We start from the raw sequence: 7365 nt of genomic DNA, 5'->3' as shown, positions 1-7365 counted from the left end.
TCAGTACTCCTGAGAAGGGGCTGAAACACTGCTGATGATCATTCCTTCCTTAACTCAAAAACTGAAAGGAAGCTGGAATTTAACATCACAGAATTTCCAGTGAAATGCAGAAGAAGACCATATCTGCAGATCCTTGAGACAAGGGATCAAACCCCACCTGGGGTTCCAGCCTCAAACCTTCTCCATGTCCTGTTTCCCTCCTCCCCCATCTGTGATTCCAAGGAGGAGTACTATTCCAAGGCTGCCATGATCCTGGAAAATTTGCATCACCAGGACCCAGGAGGGACAAGGGTAGAAAGTGCGTCAGCTGCCAGGCTAGAGAGTGCTCTGTGTATGCACTCAGCTGCAGAGGTGCAAGAGAACCAAAGAGCCCCTCAACCTGATACCAGTCATTGTAGGGCACCCTCCTGTGGTGAACAGCAGTACTGTGCATGCGCGGGTTTTGCACCTGGCGTCAGTTGGCCGGGACATTAATATGCTAATGAGGGATTCATGCTCCACCAATCCCTGGAGGACAAGTAGCAGGGGTGATAGTGGGGTGATAGTGGAGTGATAGTGGGGTGATTTGTGCTCCGCCAATCCCTGAAAGACAATTAGCATAGCCCCAGCCTGTTGTGTATATAAGGCGAGCGCTTTTGTTGCTCGAGGTCTCCATATCAGCAGAGGTGGTCCTGCAATAAAGGCTGTTGAGAAGAATCCGACCGTGTTGCGTCTTCATTGCCGGTCAAGATGGACGCTACAACTGGTGGCCCGTACGGGGACCCGAGGACATTCTCGTGGATTCAGAACTCTTCAGTTTCAGGACGGCAACGTCGGTAAAGTTCCTGGATAAGGGATGATAAGGTTCTCTGGAGGTAAGCAGAGACGATGAAAGCCTTGGTATAGAGGCCAAAAGGTTTGTGAACTAAGGCAATGTTGTTTCCAACTGATCCTTTGTGGGTAGGGCTTGTAATTTTGTTTCTTTTTTTCTTTGTGTGGGATAGAGAAGCCACAGAGGGCAAGCTTAAGCCGGGACCAAAACCTCTTTGGCGAATGATCCGTGCCTGCTTAGAGGATAAACGATGTGAGGAAGCCATTAGAGCCATTAGGACAGGTCAGAGGGTCCTTGCAGAGCAACAAGAATGTATGTCAAAGGGAGAAAAGGTCTCGAAAGAAAAAAAGAAAAGAAAAGGAGATAAAAGGAACAGAGAGAAGGCAGAGATAAAAAAAAGAGGATAATCAGGACCAGGAAACAAATAAGATATATTCTTCTTTAAAAGCCTTGACCTTAGAAATGTCAGACAATCTAGAAAGCATCGCCGACAGCTTAGAGAAAGTGAAACTAAAGGTAGAACCATTGGGTCCGGGGCCGCCCCGCAGAGCAACAAAAGGAAGCGCAGGACTCGACCTCAGTTCCACCACCAGACTCATATTGACCCCTCAAATGGGAACTCAGGTGGTGGATACAGATTTTAAAGGCCCCAGTAAGCAGAATTCAGAAGGATTGCAGAAATTGAAAGCATGTGCAAAGATAAAGATTTGGGGTAGTGGTAGTGGTCAAACGGGGACAAGGTAAAATGTTTTTGTGTATGTGTTCTTTTAGAGTTATGTTAATCTAGAGAAGCAAAGTTGATTCTCATAGATGGTTTTAGTCTTTGGACCCTGACTAGAGACAGTTTACACCCTAGACAAGAGAGAGAATGGGGTTGAGAAAAACAGTGCTCCCAAACTCTCCACAGATGCTTTGGCAAAAGAAGGAAATGAGCTTAAGTTTTTTGAAGCTCTCCTGGAGACAGAAGGAGATGGGAGACGTCTTGCCTCCTTGCTGGCTCCTATTGGAGAAGTGCTTATTTCTGGTTCTGGGTTCTTTAGGTAGGATGTCTGGGTCCCTTTGGTGGAACACCATCTAGTTCTTTTCCTCTGTGTCTATTGTCTGTCCTTGGTGCACCAAGCTGTCCATGTATGTCAATTTATGTCTGGGTTTTGCTTCTCGTTGCTTGAATGTTTTGTGTTTCATGTTTAAAAGAAAAGGTTAAAATTTTAAATGCTGGTTGATTCACCCATTGATGTAGCTTTAACTCCTTTCAAGAAAGGAACAAATAAATAAAAAGTTTCAATTGGCTTTTGGAGCCTGCATCTGTAGCTAGAAGCCTAAGTCGGCTGGGCAAGCTCCCCAGGAGGCTGGCTAAATGTTTATACTAGCCGATCCTAAAGACACCAGGAGCTTCACAGCTTCTAAGGTAATGGAACTTATGGCTGTTTCTCTTAGAAAAATCTTTGACTGTGAGTATTGGACTCAACAGGTGACAAGGTGTTTCTCTTAAAACTACAGCTAGAAAAAGTAAAAATGGTGATTGATTTAAATATTAAAGGTATGTGTAGCCACTTCAATTTTGTTTCTGATTGGTTTTAAATGTATAAATATTCTCTACATGCCTTGGTTATGGACTATTGACTTTTAAGTTATTGGATATGGTTTAAAAAAAATGTAACATTGGTAACAGAAAGTTGACATAAAACTGGTAAATTTGGATGGAGTCATTCTAGACAACATGTGGCATGAGCCAATCTAGGGAAACAAGTCTAAATTGGGATGATATTTTTATGGAAATCTTATCCTAGAAACCAGGCTTCTAAAAGATTTTAAGGCAATGTCTCTTTGTTGAGGTATTGGAGACCGCATCATCATGCGTTCATATGTAAGAATTGGCAGTCAAACCTTGTAGCATGAAGAATAGACTCTGTGTTTTGGAGACTGGATTTTGGGATGATGAGGCTGATCTCGAGGAAGAGGCTGCTCAGTGTGAGAGGGAGAGATATGATCCAGACTGGCCACACGCTAGTGCCACGTGGCAACGAGGCAGACAATTAGGCAAGAAAGTGGTTAAGAAGGTACAAGGAAAAGGAGGATCTGCTTTTGTGTATACTGAGAACCTTTCGTCAGCCTACATGAGTGCTATGGCAACAGGGACCACTTCTTTGGATTTATCCCCATACTTCTCCTAATAAGATCCTTGAATGTTACCCTTCTGCTGTTGCACAGCTTGCTGTATTAGACATTAAATCTTGTATTCAGCATTTTGGTATTTTACCCAAGAAAATTATTATACCATATACTACAGCTCAGATAGAAACATTGTGTGCCTTGATAGATGATTAGGCCATATTACACTGTAGTTTTGATGGAGAGTTTGACAATCATTATCCTAAGGATCCTTTGCTACAATTTTTCATTGAACATCTAGTGATTTTTCCAAAGGTCACTGCCTCAGAGCCTTTGTCAGGAGCGTTAGGTATTTATACAGATGGCTCCAAAACAGGTGTAGGTGCCTATATGGTTGATTCTCAAGAACCAGTTTTAATTCAATACAGTCCAGGCACCCCCCAAATTATGGATGTCACACACATACCTCAATTTGGAAATTTAAAATATGCTCATGTTTCTGTTGATACCTGTTCCAGTATTATACACACTACTCTGATGACTGGTGAAAAGACTCGTAATGCCATTAGTCATTGCTTAGAGGCATGGGCGGCCTGGGGAAAGCCTGATAGTCTCAAGACAGACAATGGGCCTGCCTACACAGCAAAGTCCTTTCAGGCATTTTGCCAGACAATGCAGGTCGGTCATACTACAGGATTACCATACAATCCCCAGGGTCAAGGAATTGTGGAAAGAGCACATCATACTTTAAAAGAGCTTATACAAGGCACCCAAATCCCGTGGGAGGGAGAGCTAACCTTCAGAGAGGCAGACACACCTGCGAAACCAGAAGAGACTGCACTCTGCACACATTACTGATTCCAGAGGAAAACACCAAACTCCATCTGGAACCCTGGTGCACGGAGGCTCCCGGAAAGGGCGGCGCAGATCTTCCTGGTTGCTGCCGCCGCGGAGAGCCCGTGGGCAGCACCCCGCGAGCAAACTTGAGCCTCGGGACCACAGGTAAGACCAACATTTCTGCTGCAAGTGACCTGCCTGGTGAACTCAAGACACAGGTCCACAGGAACAGCTGAAGACCTGTAGAGAGGAAAAACTACATGCCCGAAAGCAGAACACTCTGTCCCCATAACTGACTGTAAGAAAAGAGGAAAACAGGTCTACAGCACTCCTGACACACAGGCTTATAGGACAGTTTAGCCACTGTCAGAAATAGCAGAACATAGGAACACTAGAGATAATCTGATGGCGAGAGGCAAGCGCAGGAACCCAAGCAACAGAAACCAAGACTACATGGCACCATCGGAGCCCAATTCTCCCATCAAAACAAACATAGAATATCCAAACACACAAGAAAAGCAAGATCTAGTTTCAAAATCATATTTGACCATGATGCTGGAGGACTTCAAGAAAGACGTGAAGAACTCCCTTGGAGAACAAGTAGAAGCCTACAGAGAGGAATTGCAAAAATGCCTGAAAGAATTCCAGGAAAACATAAACAAGTAGAAGCCCATAGAGAGGAGACACAAAAATCCCTGAAAGAATTCCAGGAAAACACAATCAAACAGTTGAAGGAATTAAAAATGGAAATAGAAGCAATCAAGAAAGAACACATGGAAACAATCCTGGATATAGAAAACCAAAAGAAGAGACAAGGAGCTGTAGATACAAGCTTCACCAACAGAATACAAGAGATGGAAGAGAGAATCTCAGGAGCAGAAGATTCCATAGAAATCATTGACTCAACTGTCAAAGATAATGTAAAGCGGAAAAGCTACTGGTCCAAAACATACAGGAAATCCAGGACTCAATGAGAAGATCAAACCTAAGGATAATAGGTATAGAAGAGAGTGAAGACTCCCAGCTCAAAGGACCAGTAAATATCTTCAACAAAATCATAGAAGAAAACTTCTCTAACCTAAAAAAAGAGATACCCATAGGCATACAAGAAGCCTACAGAACTCCAAATAGATTGGACCAGAAAAGAAACACCTCCCGTCACATAATAGTCAAAACACCAAACGCACAAAATAAAGAAAGAATATTAAAAGCAACAAGGGAAAAAGGTCAAGTAACATATAAAGGCAGACCTATCAGAATCACACCAGACTTTTCGCCAAAAACTATGAAGGCCAGAAGATCCTGGACTGATGTCCTACAGACCCTAAGAGAACACAAATGCCAGCCCAGGCTACTGTATCCTGCAAAACTCTCAATTAACATAGATGGAGAAACCAAGATATTCCATGACAAAACCAAATTTACACAATATCTTTCTACAAATCCAGCACTACAAAGGATAATAAATGGTAAAGCCCAACATAAGGAGGCAAGCTATACCCTAGAAGAGGCAAGAAACTAATCGGCTTGGCAACAAAACAAAGAGAAGAAAAGCACACAAACATAACCTCACATCCAAATATGAATATAACAGGAAGCAATAATCACTATTCCTTAATATCTCTCAACATCAATGGCCTCAACTCCCCAATAAAAAGACATAGATTAACAAACTGATATGCAACGAGGACCCTGCATTCTGCTGCCTACAGGAAACACACCTCAGAGACAAAGACAGACACTACCTCAGAGTGAAAGGCTGGGAAACAACTTTCCAAGCAAATGGTCAGAAGAAGCAAGCTGGAGTAGCCATTCTAATATCAAATAAAATCAATTTTTCAACTAAAACTCATCAAAAAAGATAAGGAAGGACACTTTATATTCATCAAAGGAAAAATCCACCAAGATGAACTCTCAATCTTAATATCTATGCCCCAAATACAAGGGCACCTACATACGTAAAAGAAACCTTACTAAAGCTCAAAACACACATTGCACCTCACACAATAATAGTAGGAGATTTCAACACCCCACTCTCATCAATGGACAGATCATGGAAACAGAAATTAAACAGAGACGTAGACAGACTAAGAGAAGTCATGAGCCAAATGGACTTAACGGATATTTATAGAACGTTCTACCCTAAAGCAAAAGGATATACCTTCTCAGCTCCTCATGGTACTTTCTCCAAAATTGACCATATAATTGGTCAAAAAACGGGCCTCAACAGGTACAGAAAGATAGAAATAATCCCATGCGTGCTATCGGACCACCACGGCCTAAAGCTGGTCTTCAATAACAATAAGGGAAGAATGCCCACATATACATGGAAATTGAACAATGCTCTACTCAATGATAACCTGGTCAAGGAAGAAATAAAGAAAGAAATTAAAACTTTTAGAATTTAATGAAAATGAAGGTACAACATACCCAAACTTATGGGACACAATGAAAGCTGTGCTAAGAGGAAAACTCATAGCGCTGAGTGCCTGCAGAAAGAAAACAGGAAAGAGCATATGTCAGCAGCTTGACAGCACACCTAAAAAGCTCTAGAACAAAAAGAAGCAAATACACCCAGGAGGAGTAGAAGGCAGGAAATAATCAAACTCAGTGCTGAAATCAACCAAGTAGAAACAAAAAGAACCATAGAAAGAATCAACAGAACCAAAAGTTGGTTCTTTGAGAAAATCAACAAGATAGATAAACCCTTAGCCAGACTAACGAGAGGACACAGAGAGTGTGTCCAAATTAACAAAATCAGAAATGAAAAGGGAGACATAACTACAGATTCAGAGGAAATTCAAAAATCATCAGATCTTACTATAAAAGCCTATATTCAAAAAACTTGAAAATCTGCAGGAAATGGACAATTTCCTAGACAGATACCAGGTACCGAAGTTAAATCAGGAACAGATAAACCAGTTAAACAACCCCATCACTCCTAAGGAAATAGAGGCAGTCATTAAAGGTCTCCCAACCAAAAAGAGCCCAGGTCCAGACGGGTTTAGTGCAGAATTCTATCAGACCTTCATAGAAGACCTCATACCAATATTATCCAAACTATTCCACAAAATTGAAACAGATGGAGCACTACCGAACTCCTTCTATGAAGCCACAATTACTCTTATACCTAAACCACACAAAGATCCAACAAAGAAAGAGAACTTCAGACCAATTTCCCTTATGAACATCGACACAAAAATACTCAACAAAATTCTGGCAAACCGAATCCAAGAGCACATCAAAACAATCATCCACCATGATCAAGTAGGCTTCATCCCAGGCATGCAGGGATGGTTTAATATACGGAAAACCATCAACGTGATCCATTATATAAACAAACTGAAAGAACAAAACCACATGATCATTTCATTAGATGCTGAGAAAGCATTTGACAAAATTCAACACCCCTTCATGATAAAAGTCCTGGAAAGAATAGGAATTCAAGGCCCATACCTAAACATAGTAAAAGCCATATACAGCAAAACCAGTTGCTAACATTAAACTAAATGGAGAGAAACTTGAAGCAATCCCACTAAAATCAGGGACTAGACAAGGCTGCCCACTCTCTCCTACTTATTCAATATAGTTCTTGAAGTTCTAGC

At 41.7% G+C, this 7365-nt stretch overlaps 1 pseudogene; it reads left to right on the top strand.

Moving 5' to 3' along the window:
• The first annotated feature begins 729 nt into the window (after positions 1 to 729).
• LOC116883250 overlaps positions 730 to 7365 on the top strand; it is a 28526-nt pseudogene continuing 21890 nt past the window's right edge.

This window comes from Rattus rattus, chromosome 14, assembly GCF_011064425.1.
Source record: "Rattus rattus isolate New Zealand chromosome 14, Rrattus_CSIRO_v1, whole genome shotgun sequence".
Classification (NCBI taxonomy): Eukaryota; Metazoa; Chordata; class Mammalia; order Rodentia; family Muridae; genus Rattus; species Rattus rattus.
The sequence above is the reverse complement of the archived record's forward strand: the minus strand, read 5'-3'. Positions and strand labels throughout refer to the sequence as shown.